Below are 21,166 nucleotides of genomic sequence, written 5' to 3' on the forward strand. Positions count from 1 at the left end.
GGTTGAAGCAGAGAAGGATGAAAGAAAGTTCAGATGGAAGCATCTTAGACTGCAGTGCAGTTCTAAGGAAACTTTGGCAAGGCCACTGGGGAGTCCTCAAACTAAAATCTCCTGTTAGAGGAGTCCTCTCTCTCTCCTAGGAATAGATCTGCCTTAATATCTCTGCTTTGATCATCACCGGGACAGACAGAAGAAAGTGTGGCCTCTGTATAGCACAGCCGTGTTCTCAGATCCACCAGATCATACTATTGAACAGACATAGCAGCAATCCACTGCATGATGGAAGTGGCACATTTGAGATGGTGCTGGAGCAGGTCCAGAATTATGAGTAAACTATCATTAACTGCTAGCCCAGACTGCCATGCCATCTACTTCCACAGCATCAATGCTTCTCCTTCAATCCATGGATTTCCACTGACAAATTCTCAGAGGAAGAAAAGACAGGACTGGCTCACAGATGCTATGTTGGTGTGGCTGGAAATGGACACTTGCCACATCATGGCCCCAGTAGTGCGTGACCTTGAATTGTCTCCTTGACCAGCCCAGTGCTTGTGCAATGGGCCCATGAACAGAGTGGTTAGTGTAGCAGGGATGAAGAGCATGCATCGGACTAATAACACAGGCTTCTTGTCATCATGGCGAATCTAGCTACAGCCACTTCTGAGTGGCCAATGTACCAGCAGCAAAGACAGAAGCTTTGCCTCAACACTTCACCATCCCTGGAGGTGGCATCCAACAACCAACCTAGTGGCAAGTCAATCATATCAGACCTTTTCCACATTGGAGGGGATGGTAATTATTAACCTATTCTAAATTGATACAAACTAAATATAGGGTTGCCTTTCCCACCTGCAGTGCCTCTATCAGCATCACCACCAAAGCATGTACAGAATGCTTGAACTTTCAACATGTTTTCTACAAAATGTTTGCTCCAACCTGGGACCTTTCTACAGCAAAGAAGGTGCAAAAATGAGCTTGTCACCAGAAGACTCACTGGTAATACTAGGTACCCCACCATCTAGAAGCAGCAGGACCAACAGAATGATAAGCAGCTTGTTGAAGGTTCAGCTATGGGTCCAACATCTTAAGGGGTTTGGTTGCTACCTTCCAAGACATGACATATGGGCCAAATCAACAGCTGACATATAGTACTATGCCTCAAACAGCAAGAATATATGGGTCCAGGAAACAAGCGAAGTAGAAGTGGTCCCCTCACCATCGAACACAGGGGTCCATTTACAGTATTTGTGCTTTTATTCCCCACAGTCTAAGGTCCTGGTTCCCAGGGAAGGAACAATTCTGCCAGTGTATATAATAAGAGTTCCATTGAACTTAAACCTATGACTACCACTCAACCACTTTGCGCTTCCATGCCAATAGTCCAACAGGCAAAGGAATGATTTATTGTCCGTTTGAAGTAATTAAAGAGTTGGTGTTGACCCTCTGCAAGATAGGGTCATAGAAGATAATGATGAAACCCTGGGGATTCACTAGGTCTCTCTCAGTACTGCCGTGCCCACTAATAATGGGTAATGGGAAAATTAAAATTATAGCTGTGACCTAAAAAATACAGGGCAAATATAGGATCAGACCACTTGAAGTTCTGGGTCACTTCATCAGGAAAGCCACTTAGACCAGCCAAAAGTTGGCCAAGGACAAAAGAAATATAAAATGTGTGAAAGAAGAGAGAGATGATAAATATCAATTAGAGCCTCAGGACCAGCCCCAGTACAAAGATCATAGCTTGTTACACTAACCCGTTTGCCTTAAGTGTTTCTGAAAATTACAACTAGTTCCCATCCTGAAGGGGACGTGGTGGCTGATTAACTTGTTCCTTCCTTTTGGAGAAGCAGTGAGGGCAACTTGTTCTCACAACAATGGAGGCCCTATATTGTATTAAGGGAGCCACAGATGATGGAAGGTCACAAACAGATCTGAGGAGCACAACTGGTCATCTATATTGGGCACATCTTATCTACTGCCTCAGATTATCTCAGCCTTACCTGCCAATTGGCCCTTGGCCATTGTTCTGCATCAATCACTACCACAACGACCGAGTCCATGTGGACCCTTGCAGTCCTGCTGCTTGAGCAGATACCTGGAGTCTCTGGCTCTTCCTCGTACTCCCAGAGTCTGGTGAAGCACCACACCACAAGGCACGGAATCTGGCTCTCCAGAAGGTGCCACGTGATGCAATCCAGAAGTACAAAGGAGTTAACACTCCATGGGTAGACTTTGTTCAATGAGAGACAAGAGAAGGGAGGGTGTTAGCAGACGAATTCCCTCTCCATACACCCTCTAATGGACTGCTTCGAGGCACAGTGTGTCTGTCCAGCCTATCTGAAGATGTTTCACGTGGCTGAGAAACTGGCTGTTTCTTCACGAAGCAATGGCCAGCTCCACAATGTAAGACCTTGTGTTATCTCCCATCCTTCCTTGACTCATTTCGCTTTCCCTCTGTCTCACTGCCCTGAGATTACCCTTCCCAGGAAAGCATTAGCATTTAATCCTTGCCTCGGGTTCTGTTTGGTAAAGAACCTGGGCTAAGTCTCATTTCATTGCTTACTCTACCTAAAGAAAACCTCAGATCTGGCTCCTGCCGACATTTTCAATCTCATCGCCTGATGGTTCCTTACACTCATCTTTTGGTAAACCAAGCGGACTTACTGACAGGTCTCTGAGCTGCCTACTTTTTTCACAGCATCATGTGTCTGCACCTGCTGTTTCTTCTGCCAAGAGAGCAAGCCCCTACCCAATAGTTTTGGTGAACTACCAACCATGTCTTGAGTGCAGTCGGGCAATAATCAAGCCAGTGCTTCACAAATTTCACTAAAATTAATGGAAATGTTTAGAAGCCTTTTTTTGAGTCTCCTTGCTTAATGCTGAAAGATTAAAAATACAAAAATCCTCATATGACTGGATAAACACTTATTCTTCCTATTCATGGTAAAAATTTTTGAAATACAAGGAAATCTATAAGAGACAAACGGAAATGCCTTCATTTATCAGCAAATCTAATTGAAAGCTTCTCAGCAAACATTGCTGAAGATGTAAAGAAACAAATATTAAAGTAAATTATACAGTACAGGAGGTTTTCTGTATGGATAGAAAAGAGTGAAGATATTGCTACCAAGTCAGCTTATGATATCACTCTTTTGGTTCAAAAAAGCAATACAAACATAACTCATTTTCTTGTGAACACCTAAAGGAAACCATGTACCAAAGAAGATATGTTTCAACAGTACCTTCTTTAATAAAAACAATGAATTATGAAAAAATTATGTTTAATGGAATGACTACTTTAAATGGAAAAAAAAAAATTCTGGGATAAAGTCTCAGAGATATTTCCACATATGAAATTCTGCACTGCAGCATTCACAGTCAAGATGTTAAGGCAAAGAAGTTGAGGCCAAAAGTGTGCCAAGAGCTAGAGATGTCAAAATGTAGTTCCTTTCCATGAAGACAAGACCCTGAAAATATAGTGGACTCTTTTACAATACTTTGTAATGACATGGGGAATAACCGTTGTAATCTTTTGAAAGACATAGAGGGTTTTTTTGACTATCTGTGGCAAAATACATAAATGATTTGTTGAATATAAAGTATTATACATTTTTATTGTACAAAACACCATGCTCCAAATTTGCTGTCTTTTTCTGGGGTGACAAGTGGCTGCCCTACTGTTTGAAAGATATTTTCAAAGACATAAACACCCTTAATCACTTCCTATTAGGTGAAGCTGCCATTTTGATAGTGAGTGAGGAAATAACTGCTTCTTAAAAGAAACATACTCTAAGGAGAATATTTTCAAAAATAGATGTCTGAAATTATTTCCATCATTATATGATCATACAACTGAAAACAATGTATGCCACCTGTAACAACTCTCTTATGTGCTCACTTTTTAAAAGTTGAAAATAAATATTTCAAACCTGTTTTAAAATCATCCACATGTGGAATTTCAGTGAATCGACACCTATTTATGAAAATACATAAAATTCAAGACGTTTTGATGACTAGAGTTGTGCAAACAACTGACTGATATCAGAGAAGATGGAAATCTGGTGGGTGATTTTCAACTAAAATCTTCGAATAATTGATGAGTGGAATTGAAAAACCAGCATCACGATTCATCAGGCACAACAAACAATGCACATCTTCCATTTGGAGATATGTGTCTTAGTGAGGTATCTTTTCCACTATGACAACCTGAGAACAAAATAGGGAAAGAAACTGAATTTAGAACCAGAACTTAAAACCAAGTTTTTCAAAAACAATGTAGCATTTTTCAGTCACATATTTGCAATAACAATGATAAAGAAAATAATGTAATTGCTTATTTTGTCTTTGTCTCATCCTTTTTAAATTTGAATTTGTTTCTGCTTGGTACATAATATATGTATATAATTTATAAAACAATGTATCAATTAAGAGTACGTGGCTATTTGGCAATAATTTCTTGGATATGAAACCAAAAGCACAGGTAGCAAAAGACAAAATAGATAAATTGGACTTCACGAAAAGTACAAATATTCGTACATCAAAGGACACTATTAACAGAGTGGAAAGGCAACATACAGAAGGGAAAAATTATTTCCAAATCATATATCTGATAATATTCAGAATATATACATTCTAAAAAACTCCTGCCACTCAACAAAAACAAACAACCCAATTTAAAAATGAGCAAAGGACTTGTATAAACATTTCTGCAAAGAAGATACATAAATGGTCAATAAGCACATGAAAAGCATTGATGCTCAACATCAATAGTCACAAAGAGATACTACTTCATATCCATTAGGATGAGTTCTTTAATAAAAAAAAAAAGCAGATGTTGGTGAGAATGTGGGAACATTGGAACCCTCATACATTGTTGGCGGGAATGTAAAATGGTGCAGCCACTGTGGAAAACAATATGACGGTTCCTCAAAAAGTTAAATAGAATTGCTATATGATTGAGCAATTCCACTTCTAGGTACATATCCTAAGATTGAAAGCAAGAAACTGAACAGATACTTGTACACCAATGTTCACAGCAGCATTATTCACAATAGCCAAAAAGTGGAAACAACTCAAATGTCCATCAACAGATGAATGCAGAAACAAATGTGATACATACATACAATGGGATATTATTCAGCCTTGAAAAGGAAGGAAATTCTGAGACATGCTACAATATGAATGAAACTTGAAGACATTATGCAAAGTGAAATTAGCCATACACAGAAGGACAAATATTGTATGATTCCACTTATTTGTGGTACCTAGAATAGTCAAATTCATAGAGACAGAAAGTAGAATGGTGGTTTCCAGGAGCTCAGGGGAGGGGAGAATGGGAAGTTATTATTTAATGGGTGTAGAGTTTCAGTCTGAGAAGATGAAAGTTCTGGAGATTGCTGCACAACAATGTGGATGTACTTACTGCCACTGAACTGTGCAGGTTATAATGATAACTTTTATGCTATGTATATTTTACCACAATAAAAAATAAACTGGGGGCCAGCCCAGTGGTGCAGCAGTTAAGTTTGCATGTTCCACTTTGGTGGCCCGGGGTTTGCCGGTTTGGATCCCGGGTTCGGACATGGCACCGCTTGGCACACCATGCTGTGGCAGGCGTCCCACATATAAAGTAGAGGAAGATGGGAACGGATGTTAGCTCAGGGCCAGTCTTCCTCAGCAAAAAGAGGAGGATTGGCAGCAGATGTTAGCTCAGGGCTAATCTTCCTCAAAAAATAAAATAAAATAATAAACTAAAAAAGAGTACATGAGTAAAATGAAGGTATATCTGAATGACAGACAGACAAACAGTAAGGTCAGATGATGGAGACTTCTTCATCCTCAGCACAACAACACATGTTCAATTAATGCTTGTGGAAGAAAGAAAGGAGGGAGGAAAGGAAGCGTATATTGGAATTAAGACATGGAGGCCTTATTTCCTGTGTGTCTCTGAAGGACACAAATATTGGGTCCCTCGATATATTCTCCTAGAACATGGAAAGTTTTCTCAACATCTATCCTGCCCTTCCCCATCTTCCCAAATTCTGTCCCCACAGTACTTTCAGCTTCACAGCAGCTGCCAGATTTGCAAATGCTAAGTGGAATTTCTGATAACTGATAAACACATTTCAGTGAATGCAGTAGGAGAATCTATGGCTCCTTTCCTAAGTATGCAAAAGGAGCTACATTTGGGCAAAAGTCTACCTCGATATTTATGTGTAGATGAGAAGGAATGTCTACCCACATGCCTACCACTACTCAGGAATGACAGTCATGCTCAATGAAATAAGAGTCTTCGAGTTTTCTGAGCCCTGATCCAGAGCCTAATTATGATGAATTACAGTAAGTAAATCTTGTCTGCCCAGTTTTCTTCCCCTAAATGTCTATGTTTGGGACCTTGTTTTAATAAAAATCTTTGGAATTAAATGTTATTAACAGTGATACATAGAATATGGGGTAATTTTTGTACACGATAATTAAATTTATAATCCTGTAATGTTTCCACTTAAGACATCATTCTATGCCTAGGGCAAACGTCGAAGAGAACAGTCTCCTTTTATTAAAGATCACCTGGAAGACAGATAATATTTAATGTGTGTGATGATAAATCCACAAAGAAAAAGGAACATCGAAAGGCTGATGTTAGAATCTGTTGATATCCCAGTGTTTAAACACTGAGAAACCAATGAAATGTCATTTCATATTTAAAGCAAGCATGCTAATCTCCAGATAAGGAAGTTACAGAAATTGTTTCTTTAAAAAAGGAAAAGGATAGTCTGACAGTATTCTTGGATTAATATTAACACATTTTCATTTACCAAAAAAATTTATGTCAACAGCTCTGCTTGCCAGGACAAAAAGTTAAAATCACAAGGAAGAAATGTAGCGGGAATCCAGGGTGGAAGAACCCTTGTTTTGCCATTATTTTAGTCTCCTCATTAGAAAGTAACTCTATGAGGGCAAGGACCATATCATTTTTGCTCATTTATATATCTCCAGAACTTTTCTACAATGCCAGGCACATAGTAGGCATTTCATAAATATTTGTTAAATGGATAATTAAAAGAACAAAGTTAGGCATCTGTTAAATTTATTTCAAAGGGAAATTAACGAAAAGCAGGCCACAAAATTGTTTAGTCACACAACTGAAACTCCATCTCACTAGAATGATGTGCTGGGCACATGACTGGTTAGTGGTAGTTAAACTTAGACTAGTCCCTTTATTCCTCTCCCCTGAAATTTGCATTAGAATCATGTAAGCTTACAAGAACAGAGGCTACTGTCCGGTTACATTGCTATACAAGCTCTTCCCCAACAGCTGAGGTAGGAAATAGGAAAGTGAAGGATGAGTGCCCCAGCTTCCTTCAACCTGCTAGGAAGAATGGAAGAGGGCAAAACCTCAACAGAAGTGAGCAGATGTGCAAAGAGCAAAGAAGAGGACGGGAGGAACAATCAGCCTTACTTGATCTGAGGATTCACCACCGGTTTCACAACTCGCTTCTTTCGCTCTAAATTAATGTTCTCTGGGATTCTTTCCAGGACTTTCAAGGTCAAAGAACTGACTAAAATCCTAAATATTTTTTTCTACACCATATTATTGAGGCTAAAGAAGATGCATTGCTACATACCAAGCCAAAAATAATGTTTCATAAAATTAGGATTTTTTTCCCAACTACATACTTTTTGGGTAATATGCAGTTACATTCCAAGACTTACAATTACTAAACTTACAAGACTAAACAATTTTGACTGTACTGAAATAAAAAATTAAATGAAAGTCTCCACGAATATTCAAAAACATGTCAGAGGGAAGGAAAACCACTTGTAAAACACAAATAATGTTTAGATCCTAAAGAAAATAAGAACATTGCATTCATTTTTAAATAAGCTATAAAAAGAGAGGCTCTAGTTAGAAAGCACTGGTCGGTGTATATGGCAGAAAAGCAATATGTGTCCCTCCGCCAACTCTTTAGATTTAGTAGAGCTAAGGCTGAGATTTCTCATCAGCACATTACCCAAACATATCTGAAGGATTTGCTAACTCAGTCCTGGGAAGCAGTATAGAGTTCAGGTATAAGGGACGAATACAGTGATATTTCCCTCTTCTTGTATATTGCAATATATTGCAATTAGTTTTCATAGTAATCTTTATGGGGGTGGGGAGGGTTGTGAGTGGAAATGAGAGTTGTTTCCAAGGAAATAAATGCCTTTCAACATACTCGAAATAAAACAAAGGGCCCTCTCCCAACATACACTCCACAAACGTGTGCTGATATTTTCCTTCCCTGGGTAGATGGTTCTGATTCTCCTTCAATTCAGCAGAAACTCTTATACTGGCCAATTTTTTCCAGAATCTCTCTCTTGAGAATTACAAAGAATGTTAATAAATGCTACAAGCAAAACAAAATCCATAATTAAAAAGTTTGAAAGACTCTGGCTGAAAGAAAATTAGAATGGTTTGTTGGCTACCAGCTTTTCATACTCCATTAATATGCCCATATGACTAGAGAATCTCCAAGAAGGGGATCTAATAAGAAGTGTTTTCCAGAATTTTTTGGCACCTTTTTTTCAAAGCACATTGAGTGGGGGTGAGAATGTACCTCCCTCTGCCTCTGTATCAGAAAAGGCACCTTAAGCCCTTCTTAGCTCTGACTCCTTAGTGGAAATCCATTCTCATATTACTTCCCTATTTAAAATATGTCAGCAGCTTAAAATACTTTAGGGTATTTTTAAGGATATAGCACAAAATCCCTAATTTGGGTTTGTAAATCTGGCTCCTGCCTGAATCTGCAGCTTCTTGCCTTAATTCCCCCTAATTAAGCCCCTAGGAGGCGCCAGGCTCTCTCTGGGCCTTTGTACACAGTCATTCCACCGCCTACACAGCCGCCTGCCAGCCTGGGGACGGCCCCTCTGGGTACCCTGACCTGGCTGACAGCACTTCGCCCCAGTCTGGTCAGGCTCCCTCGTGCCTGCACGTCCACCCGCCCACAGATCTCGCGACCGTTCACTTCCGTCTCTCACAGGCCTTCTGCACAGCAGGTGCTGTATAAATGTCTGCTGAAGAAATGGATGATGAATGAAGCGTATGCACCTAAGAGAAGTGATGAGGGTGGGGAAGGGAAGAGTTTAATGCCAACAGAATGTTAAAGAACACTCTGCCATTAAACTCGGTTTTCCATGTGATATATTATGCAGCCTATTTAAATCACCGAGGAACTGGCCCAAACCCTACCGTTTACGGTAAAGAGACAATTTCACTTTTATTTTTGACTATATTAGACATGTAACCATCTTACAGCATAAAATGTACACACACATTCTTCCACCCCCTGCTGAGTCACCTTGTGATTCTACTTTGCTATTACTGCTAGATTCCCTTTCTTAACACCTGAGGACCCTATTGAGAAGCTGATTTTTTTTTCAGTATTGTAGAAAAGTTTTCTAAGAGGAAGGAAAAATAATGATTCGAATAAGCATCAGACCATTGTGGAGTGGTACATCTATGCCTTATGAAGCAGGACATGCAGGTCCGAGTGGGCATTCGGGCTCAGGATTTAGGAACTGGGATTTTGCTCTATGCAAATGAACTACTATCGCCAACCATGCGTGTCTCCGCGCCTGCGCGAAGCCTCCGAACCCTCACCGGCTCCATCACCGAGCTCAGGCCGACGCTAAATGTTGCCGGCGCAGGGGGCTGCCAGCGCCACGACCGAACTGTTAATGGATTTTCCTGCTTCTCTGCTCAAGTACAACGGAAAGACTGTGTGCTAAAACTTCCAATTAGTAAGAGGGAAGAAAAACGAAAGGCAATGATTTTCTGAAATCGTAAAACTGAAATCGTCTTGCTTCCTCATCCGGTTGCTTTTGTTTCCCCTTCAGTTTAATACAGTCGCAAAGTCTAATTTAAGACATGTCCTAACTTATTATTTATATAGACTATGGTCATCAGAATCACGGCTGTATTGATGCCTGGAGAAGGTAACCATCTCTTCAGTGTAACCACCTATATGACCTGCTTCCCTTCTCAAAAATAATACCAGTCCCACCTATGCTGAAAGCCTGAAAACTTGAGAGCTGCAGTCTAAAATAAGTCTGTCGGGTTATGCCTTATGCATTATAATGCTTTATATTAAAATTACATTTGATCCGCACTCCCCTGTTTATATGTGCAGTAATGTAAGTATGAAGGCTTGTAGATACCTTACTGTGTATCTAAAGGATTAAATTGTTTTGGAAAAATAAGACTGTACCTTTAAAGACTTCATCTACTTCACAGTTTTGCTTAGTGATAGAACTAGTTTGAAATATAAATATATATAATATATAATATCTGCTGATTTAATATATCACAGTGCTGAGCACTCCATAAATATTTGGTGAATTGAACAAATCAATATTCCTAACACCGACAGGATTTTTTTAAAAGATTTAAAACAAAACAAAGCAAAATCATAACAGTTTTTACAAAAAAGAATTAATTGGTGTTCAATGTGTCAGAAATGTTGATTCACGCATCTTAGAAAGTTGGCCCCCAGAGTTATGTGATGAGTACGTCCTGATCCTGGGATGGTGCAGACAAACTGCACTGGAAAAAGGAGAGTGGGTTTGATTCTGCTCTGAACACGTAGGCAGTGCCTGGGCTGGGTTGTCTGACACCGGATCTCTATGCTAGTTACCGAACAGAACGCTGAAGTAGGTATGATCTTTGCTTTGTATACGTTGATTTAACACTAGTTCTCTCTTTCTATATCACCAATCCTGAGACAAACCAAAATACTCCTGGTTGAAAACATCACTCATGGCTCTTAAGAGTTCTTACTCAAAGATGTTGTGGTAAGTTGAAAAGTGGCCTCCCAAAAGCCATGTCCTCATCCACATCCTCATCCCTGGAATCTGTGAACGTTACCTTATTTGGAAACGGTCTTTGCAGATGTGATTGAGTTATGGATCTTCACATGGGGAGGTTATCCTGGGTTATTTGGGTAGACACTAAATGCCGTCACATGTATCCTTACAAGAGAGAGATCAGAGACAGATACATGGAGGAGAAAGTAATGTAAAGATAGAGCAGAGACTAGAGTGATGCAGTCATAAGCCAAGGAATGCCGGTGGCCACTAGAAGCCAGAAGAGGCAGGAAAGGACTCTCCCCTAGAGCCTCCAGAGGGAGTGTGGCCTTGCCAACACTTTGATTTCAGACTTCTAGCCTCCAGAACTGAGAAAGAATGAATTTCTGTTGTTTTAAGCTACCAAGTTTGTGGTAATTGTTACAGCGGTCACAGAAGACCATGGTATAGTTTTCCCTCCAAGAAATTACAAACTAGGAAGATTATATGTAGGTTCATAGGTTATATATATATAACTCCTTCATAAGTGATAATAGTATAAGGTAGCAAATCATGAGTCCCCCAAGAAAGGTGCAAAGGACTATGAGTATGGACGAGAGAGGGAGGGAGGTTCCAAAAGGATCGGAGAGAGTTTTGGAAGGAAGAACATCTGAGCTGGGTCTGGAAGCATGTTCAGAGATGGTGAGAGGGTGGGAGGACAGAAGGAAAGAAATAACAATAACAGAGGTGCAGAGCTGAGAAACACATTGGGTTTGTTAGGGGTAAGATAAGGTGAGAAATAAGGTTGGAAAGGTAGACTGAGGCCAGGTCATGAACAGATCTGAAAACTGCCTAATGGCTTTGGGCTTTACTTATAGGCCTCTGGGAACCATCAAAGCTTATTGATTAGGAGAGTGACACAATTAGGGCTATACCTGGAAGCTACTTTTGTAGAAATGTGTAAGATGGAGAAGAAACTAACAGTGGTAGGAAGATCTCTTAGAAGAGTGTGGTTTTATTGCACCATACTAGATAAGTGCCTAAACCAACTAACTAAATCAATGCTTAACTTTAAAAATGAAGAAGATGGGACAGATGCCAAGAGCTCATAGTGACATATACTTGACTGGGCGTGGCAACTAATTAGCTGGCAGAGGGAAAAGTCAAAGATAGTGCCAGGATTTATGTGTCATGAAAGACGATGGTGGTGGAAACAGAAATAAAGAACACAGGAGGAAGAAGAGGTTTGGGAAAGGTAGATGAGCTCAGTTTGCAACATACTGAATGTGAAATGTTGGCAAGATATCTACATGATAATGAGATTCAGGAAGCAGGAAATGTGTGGTGGCATCAGGAGAGAGGTCAGGGATAGACGTACAGGTGTGGGGGCCATCCACAGATGTGATTGTTACAGCCAGGAGACTGGGTAAAATTTATAAGGGACAGAGTGTAGACACCCATTCTCAAGGAGGGAGGGTTATGACTCACCATGTTACTGATGCATCCCTCAGGTGTGTTTCAGGAGGAACAAAGCTGAGAGGAAGTAGCATAGACGGAGTTTCCCAACCAGATGCCCACAGCACTGTGCCAGCTCAGGTCTGCTGCAAGAAGCTGGTCCTTGCAGCCTCAGCAAGGCTGGTAGATTCTTGAGTGGTGAGAGTTCCCTAGTCACCTCCAACCATGAGCAGCTTCAATCTAAAACTCTTTTAAGGGTGGCCAAAGCAGAGTGGGATCTGATGATGTGCCTGTGGAACCCTCACTGTTCCACGGTGGCCATCAAGAATTTGAAGAGATGACCATTTTAAAAGTTTTGGTTAGAAATTGCATGCAGTCATTCAAGCATAAAACCTACTATAAAGAAGTTAAATTCACAGAAGCAAACTTGGCAGTTTCTCAACAAAATTTTGAAGAAAGTTTTTCATTCTATTTTTCTTATCGTAGTTATATAGTATAAGGAAAACGTAAGTTGTTTTCCACTAAGCCTCCCATATAGTCACCCCCAAGACCTTTCCCGTTTACCCCCAATGTGCCATACTATCCTTTTTCTGTGTGTGCTATGATGTAAAAAATGGTTGAGAAGCACTGATATAGAGAGATACGAGGCTAAAATCAGATCCTCGTGGAATATCTACATTGCAGGAGAGGGGGCGGTGAAGAAAAGACACAGAAAGAGCAGGTATCTGGCATTTGGGAGACAGGCTCCACCTCAAAATGTGGAAGATTACCCCAAAGGAAGTGGGTTTAGATGCTGGGCTGCCAAAGTAGATGATAATTGTCCATGACAGGTCAACAGTGTCAAATGTCACCAAAAAGTGAAATAAAGACCTTTTGAGGTATCCACTGGATCTGATAATTAGAAATCACTAGAACTGCTGGCAAGATCAGTGCCAGGGGACTGACGTGAAAAAGCCACACAACAGAGAGTTGAGGTGTGAACAGGAGGAGACAAGATGCAGACAGAAAGAATAAACTGCTCTTTTAAAAAGCTTATCATTTTTTGATGGTAATGAGAGAAAAATGGTGCAGAGAAGGGGACCAAGGACCAGGAGGCCCTTTGTGAGATGTCAGACTTGAGTGTGTTTCTATCTTAAAAGGTAAATAGCCAGCCCAGAGGAGAATTTAAAGATGTAGAGATTTGTAACTGCGGATGAAGGCATACACTCAATAGAGAAAATTCCTGAAGGAGCTGGAAGGGATGAGATTGAGCCCAGGTAAAAGAATTGATGTTGGACAGATGTCCACTGGCTCAAAAGAAGGCAGGCAAGGATGGGGCAAGTAATTTTAGCAGTCAGAAATTAGGAAGCTGACGTGGCTCTGCCTGGGCTTTCTTCTCTCTGTTTCCCAAGGATATGGACTGAGGTGTATTAGAAATGAAAGAAGTTATTGGTCTTGGCACTTGGAAGGTCATTTGTGACCTTTGCAAGGATACTTTTAGTGCTTCGTTTAGCCAACAGCTATTTATCCTATTGGTGAATAAAGCACCAGACTGGAAGTCCTGAGACAGAAGTCCGGGATTCTAGATTTAGCTCTTCACCTAATTAGCTCTTCATAAGTGAGGCATCTTTCGGGGACTTATTTCCCCAAAATGAAACAGTTGGATAAAATGATGACTACAGTCATATCCAACACTTACAGTATTTATCTACTGTGTACAAGGCACAGGGTTTGCCACAGCATGAACTATAAAGATGCAATAAGAGGCGGGATTGGGCCCTCAAGGGCATCGTCGCCTGAATTTCTAGTAAAATAGAAAAGCAAACAATTTCTAGTAAAAAGTCATCTTGGAGTGTTCCTTCCTAAGTCAAGGCCAGCTGTCAGGGGAAAAACATTGAAATTTATATTTGAAGGGGGAAAGTATGACAACTTCTGGCATGATTTTTAAACTTCCTCAATGTCAAACTTGGACTGAAAAGTTCAAGACCTTTGACCACCTAATAAAGTTATTTCTCAAGATGGAGAATCTGAGAAAAGAATGAGCCACAATTTAGGGGTCTTACTAAACAAGCAGATTGGGTATTAATGTGAATACTATGGATATATTCTGAGCCTGTCCCGTGGGATGTTTAACACAACACACTAGATGGAAAGTTGTGATTGCACATGTTATATTTTTTAAGACAAAATAGATTCTGCCAACTCCTGATCTGAAGGAACAGAAAACGTAAGCACACACAATGAAGACTGTAGAAACTTGATATAAAAAATGTATTATGTTGTCTGATACATCTTCCCATCAACATGTTCATTATAATACGCTATTTTGTTCTATCCTATTCAGAATTACTAGTTGTCTGTCTATTTTACACCTCCCACCACAAAGCTTAGAAACATTGACAAGCATCTTCCCATACTCTAAATAATGCAGTATGAGAAGGAGGACATTTCTATTGCTTTAATCTCCATAGAAATGCTCACATGGTTAATTTGTTCAGTTCCAAGTCCTTGGTATCCTGTCACTCCTTTCGAATATACTGCAGATCTCCTTTTCCCAAAAGGGATCATTAGCATAGCTCTGATTAGATTGAAAGTGCTACCAATTAAGCTCTTTGTAGAAGAAGAGGTATGTGAGAAGGAGTCTGGATTATTAATTCCAGAGGTGTGTCTACACCATTTCAATCCATCATCATCAAGAGAAATCACCCACCGTCAATAACTAATTCTCTATCGTGGGAAATTAGTTTGTGGCCACCTACCTCTTCTCCTCCCCAAAGCCCCTGTTGCTAGGTCTAACATCTCCAAGCTCTTCCCTCAGGGCATGGAGTGGCTTCCTTCTTTCACTTCCAACGCCTGACGGTGGAGGGAGAGGCAGTTGGGCAGCCAAATGACTGCAGAATTTAGAGCTCAGAAGACCTGATTGCAAGCCTTTCCTCTGCTACTTATTAGCTGTGTAACATTTAGCAATTACTTAATCAGAAGTTCGATTTATTCCTCTGTAAAAGAAAGATTAATAAAACCTGCCTGATCTACAACATGGGGTTGCTATGAAGAAGAAGAGGAAATAGTTGACATGAGAGCATTTTATAATCCACTGTATAACTTGACTAGCTGTGGGGAGATGGCAAAGGCGAGTAATCTGAGCACTGTCCCCCCAAACAAGAGAGACCTTTCCTCCTGATCTGGTTCTGCAGGAAACCAGGAGCCTTCGCAACTGCCCCTCTGCCTGGATTGCGCTCCCACTTTGAGCAAGACCCTGTGAGAACACGCTTTGGGGGTGAATGGATCCACGTGCCAGCCCTGAGTCCTACAAACCTGTCTTTACATTCTGATTTCTCAGGGTGAGGCTCTCTGGCACTTGGGTTGGTTTTTTGGGGTAGTTTCAAATCTCTGTTCTGGAACCTTGTTTTTCAGAATTACGCAGGTCAGAACAGCAGTCACTTTAAACAGATTTTTATCCTTCACGTAACAAAACAGACACTGTTCAACAAGGAATCATTGGTGTTCAGATCAAACAAAAATATGAGGTTTAAATAGCTCCCCAAATGATCAAAGGACTCCTGTTTCTGTCCAGTGTACTTATTAAGTCAGTGCACAACTCCATCCCATTTGGAGATCAGATATGAGGCCAAACACAGTCCAAGACTAGTGGAGCAGGACAGAGTATGTTCTGGAAATTTTTTCTCTGAAAAGTTCACTGTTATTACCTCTATATAACCTGATTAACCTTAATTAAAACTCCTGAGGTAAATTTTTCAATTTTCTGGAACCACATAGTTATCCCTTTAGTCAAATTAGGATCCCAGGGGTAGACATTAGTTTCCTGTGTTAGTCAAGATCAATTCTGACTGGGAATGTATCACTGGAGGAAAAGAAGTTGAACTGTCACAACTTCAGAAAAGAGCAGTGTGAATGGCTCTGCTGTGAAGATGTCTGACTTCCAAAGAAAGAGCTGTCACCTCAGAAATCAATGGTTTTTAATAAAAAATTCTTCTATATTAATCTCTTCTTATAAATAATGAGACATTTTATGATGCTACATTACAGTAGCCAATTACTTCTCTTAAAAGGTATTTTTATCTCTCTCAATTTCATTTTCACCATATAATTCAAAATAAATGGCATTCAATTGTAAACAGTATTGTCACATGCATTGTCTCATTTGATTCTCAGATTACTGTCCCTATTTTGCAGTTGAGGAATCCAGCTCATAGCACAATGTTGGTGCAAAATAGGTATCTTCTGAATGAATGAATGAGTCAATCAATGAATAGTATGTGATTTGCCCAAACCTGAATAGCTAGAAGGATCTGACTTGAGCCTACAACTTTGGTCCACTGCTCTTTCCACTGTATATATGCCCTCCGCTCTTGCTAACACTAGAAAAGTTTAAGCTAATTGTCACATCTAAAATAGATTTACAAGTACCTGATTACACTTTGTTCAAGCAAATGTGGAAAATGTTACTTCCAAGGAAATGTACTGAAATGGTGTTTATTATTATTAGAAACTAGAAATTCTCTTGTCTTTCTCTCTTTCTTGGATATGCTCCAAAGAAGGTTGAAATCTTACATTTCAAAACAGACTGTTGCCTTGTTCCAGTCCTGGAGCTTTTCTCATTGTCGGGAATCCTAGCAGATCACAGGAGCCATGCAGTTGTGGGCTCGGGGGGAGTAGGGGGGAATGTAATTTGGCAACAATTGCTTTAGAAATCAGCCAGATATGTTATACAGATTGTACATCCTTTTTCTGTAAGATCTAGTATAGGAAGAAAAATACAGCAATCAGGGAATAAAGAGACTTCATTCTCCTTACCACAGAGCAACGTTTCTTCAAAAATACGAAGGCTTCAATTGAGAAGACTCTTATCAAGCTATTGCTAGGCCTCAGGCTATAATATTATAATAGTCAACAGAGAAAGAACAGAGTATAAAGCATGACAAGGAATAGAATGGCCACTAGAGAGGGCAGAAAGTCCAGGTTTTAGCCCTTTTCCATAGTATTTTAAGTATAATCACAAAGCAAGCTCTAAGCAAACACCGAAGTGGAAAAGGGTACATTCTTACCCCCCCATTACATTTCTTTCACAAAATAATGACCCATTTTCTCCTGGACTAAAGTCAGGAAAAGCCAGATAGCACTGCATTACCTGATAAGATTACACCCTGAAGAACATAACTTCAAGCATGCCCCGTTTACTGACTGGCATTAAAAAGTAGATAAGATTTTACCCTTTGAAAGGAAAGAAAATCAACAACCTATGTGTGGGATATTCATTTTTTAAACCAATAAGATGCTGAGATCAATTCTCAGGTTTTTACTACACACATTTATAGACTCAGAGTGACGATTAAGACTCACAGCCAATTCCTGAGACATTTACCAGTACCACCTGAGAATGAAGGGACCATCATCAGAGTGAGGGATATGAAACACAATGGGTCAAATGGGATATTAATAAAGCCCTAACTGTGACCTTGATTTTCCTTATAACCAGTCACCAAACAAATTAGATCCACTGCAATGCAGTGGAACAGATATGTTGTGCCATTATTATCACTGTGGTTGTTATTAAAGGCATTCAACAGTAGAAATGTATGATTTCCTAATTTTGTCAAAGAACTTATAAAAAATGTATCCTTCATCCCACTCACCCTGCCCCAGTAAAATACAGAGAAGCATTACATACCTCCATGCTCATTTCCATGTGAAGCTTCCCTGAGGACCACAAAGCCTTGGGCTATGGACACACTTTCAGTGTTCCTCTAAGGGGGTTGGTGTGCGGGGAGAATGCATGGGAACCACAGACTTATGTATTCTCCAACTGCGAGTCTCTCTGGCAGCTTCCCAGACTGGGTATGTGCCGCCCTGTGGCAAATGAGTGAAAGGACAAAGGCTAGTCTAAAATTGATCCTTGCTTCCATATGGAGTCTTCTTCCCACAAAAAAAAAAAGGAATTGACATCATGCTTAATACTGGTTCATTCCTTATTCTTAAAAAATTAATACTGCTTCTCAAAATTGTGAATATTTATTTTTATAGGTCAAAATCAGAGTTTGTCATATAATTTTTAACAGAAACAAGTGTAAAATATGCAATGACCTAATACAGCAAATTTTTTAAAAAACTGCTGAGGCGAGGAATTGTTTTGGTTATTGTATTTTCTGGCTAATTGAAGATTCGGCAGAAAAGCTGTATAGGTGCTTGTTGTTTTGCATATTTCTACACTGTGTTAGTTTTTTTCCTATATTAATAAGTATGGCATAGTAAAACTGCTCTCTGACAAGTTCCCACGGTTCACAGGAGGATCAGGGAGACAGCACCCAGAATGAGTACTATCCACAGTGTTATGGGAGAGCAGACTCGAAGCAGAGAGTGACCATCAGACTCAAAGGAGGTGAGGGTGCAGGGAGAAGGAGAGAGGGAGGGTCTCTATGTTTCTAAAATAGTGGACCTTAACCTTTTCATGGCCACAGACTCCTTAAATAATGAAATAAAATACCAATCCCTTCCCTGCCAAATTGTACACACAGATGAAACTTCGCATATAATCCCCCCTGAGGCTGTCCATGGGACCTAGGTCATGTGTTCTTAACTCTTGAAGTTCCTTTATTTACTAAATGTGTAAAAACTAATTTATTTCCTTATTTTTCTATTTTTACAAAGGGTGACATACAGGAAAAAAAATTTTTCATATCAAAATTTCTAGTTAATAAAGCATTACTTTTAGCTGTATGTTTACCTAATTATTTTTCTTCTTAAAGTATTTATTCAAATATGCCTTTTAAATCCTCCAATACCCTAAGAAGCAGGTGAGCAAAGTGGTGTTACTTATACTTCATAGGTCAAGCAACAGGAGAGCAGGGAGTTAAGTTGCAGAGTCAAGACTAAAACTCTTGCCCTCTGGCTTAGCACTCTCTCCACCAGGTCAGCCTTCCACCTGCCCTCTGAGAATCCTTTGGGGACCCGTGGGGTGCGGAAACTGAGGATTTGGGTTTCATCCGGGGTAGCCTCTTGTTTCTTGGATTTACATGTTAGGTTTGTGATTCTGCTTGAATAAAGGGCTCAATTTAGTTATATTAAATGTTTCTTAATATATTTATTTCTTCTTTATTCCATATAGCGTTTATTGTTTACTGTAAAATAAATACATATTATAATGTAAAAAAAGGTGTGTAAGCATTTGGGTGAAATATTAAACCTATGATATAAAAACTGTATAAAATTTTATCATAAAAACCCAGATTAAAAGAAGTTAGGCCCCTTGCTTGGTAAGACTCCTGAATTTAGAGTAAAGAACAAGAGGAGATAAAACAAATCCAAAGAGCAAGATTGACCCTGGCCTCTGGGGATAGTGGGTGCTGAAGTAATGGGATAGATTACAAAGAAGAACTCAGCTCTCTTTCTTACACAAAGCAGACCAAGCAAACAGAAGGCAGCCATGGAACAAAAACCGCACATGGGTTAAGGAAAAGAGGGAGAAGCGAGGTAACACTCAGGCTGGGAGTGGAGGAATAGGGAAGTTGGGAAAGCAGTGTAGAGAAGTGTTGAGAAGGAAGAGAATTGAAGAAAAGAAAAAATAGAGAAATATATGAGGAAGTAAAACAGAATGGCTTTGTGATTTACCATTTATGGGAATGAGAAGGAAGGAGAAAGGAATAGAATGATGATTTCCAGGGTTTTAGGTCCATGGCTGGGTATATGCCAACAACTGAGGCAGGGAATACACCGTAGAAGTGAGTTTGTAGGGGAAGATGAAGAATTTAGTTTGGGATATGCTTAATTTCAGCAGCTGTGGGATATCCATGGAGAGATGTAGATCTGACAATAGGGTGTAGTGTATGAGTCTGATATTTGAAGGAAAGATCTATCTGAGCTGACGATATTTGGGTGTCACCAGCATCCAAGTGCATATAGAGCTATGAGACCAGAAAAGAGCAAACAGAGAGTACGTAATGTGAGAAGAGAGGAAGATTGTAGGCAGAATTCTGGGGGGTTCCATGGAAAGACCCACAATAGAAATGGTAATAGGGAAGCTGAAGAGATGGAAGACAAACCAACTAAGTGGAATGAGGGAAAAGGGAATTTGAAGAAGAAATTCACATTCAGCAGAGAGAACTAGCAACTGAAGGACTGGAAAATATCCTTTGAATTTAGTAATTAAGAAGTCATTGGGGAGTGACATCAGCATCATGGTGGAGTGAGCTCTTCTCTCAGACTCTCTCCTGTAAGATACAATGAAAAAGACACTCATAAACAACAGAGGACATTCACACAACACGAAAGATGTCTGAGAGACTCACACAGCCATATGTCTGAAGGGGGAGGTGCTGGACCCCCTGGGAGGACGTGGAAGGAGGTAGGGGAATCTCTTCTCCCTCAGCATCAGTGACCCAGGATGCGGGATAATGCATGGCTCTGAGAAAGGGAGGGAGGGGCAGCTCCCCATGGGAACACCTTCTTTCTCCAGTTTCTCTCACAGCTTGTGGGAAAGCTCCATACAGAGTAGGTTAAGCTATTGTGGGGGCATCTTCATCAAACCAGCACCCCAAGAAAGCAGATAGTGAAGGCAGAGCAAGAACACCTCCAAGATCGCACATGTGAAAGAAAGCAACCCTCCCCTGGCACAGCACTCCAGCTCAGCCACTTGGCCAGATTGCCTGTGCATATGTTAGAAAAGCAGCAGTTGTGAGTGAGCAAGCCAGCAATCGCAGATGGGCCCTATCAGCATAGATTCCAAAGGACAGGCACAGATACCAGGAATTGTGGCCGGCTCTGAATAATACAGCTTCTGTATTATTGGCAGGAAATGGAATCTGTGACCAGATACTATCACTATGTGAAAGCACAAATACATGCCATCAAACAATATGAAGAAATGTATTAATACTCCAGACCAGAAGGAAAA

At 40.1% G+C, this 21,166-nt stretch overlaps 1 long non-coding RNA gene across 2 annotated transcripts in view; it reads right to left on the minus strand.

Moving 5' to 3' along the window:
• LOC111768570 (uncharacterized) overlaps nucleotides 1-21,166 on the minus strand; it is a 98,629-nt gene that overhangs the window by 2,090 nt on the left and 75,373 nt on the right. Inside the window, exon 4 of one of the 2 annotated variants that reach the window (XR_011427682.1) lies at nucleotides 3,933-4,209. This is a non-coding gene — a long non-coding RNA (uncharacterized lncRNA). Of the gene's footprint in view, nucleotides 1-3,229; nucleotides 4,210-21,166 lie in introns of those variants that run through there. The other variant, XR_011427681.1, reaches the window with a different exon arrangement.

This window comes from Equus caballus, chromosome 17 (assembly GCF_041296265.1).
Source record: "Equus caballus isolate H_3958 breed thoroughbred chromosome 17, TB-T2T, whole genome shotgun sequence".
Lineage (NCBI taxonomy): Eukaryota > Metazoa > Chordata > Mammalia > Perissodactyla > Equidae > Equus > Equus caballus.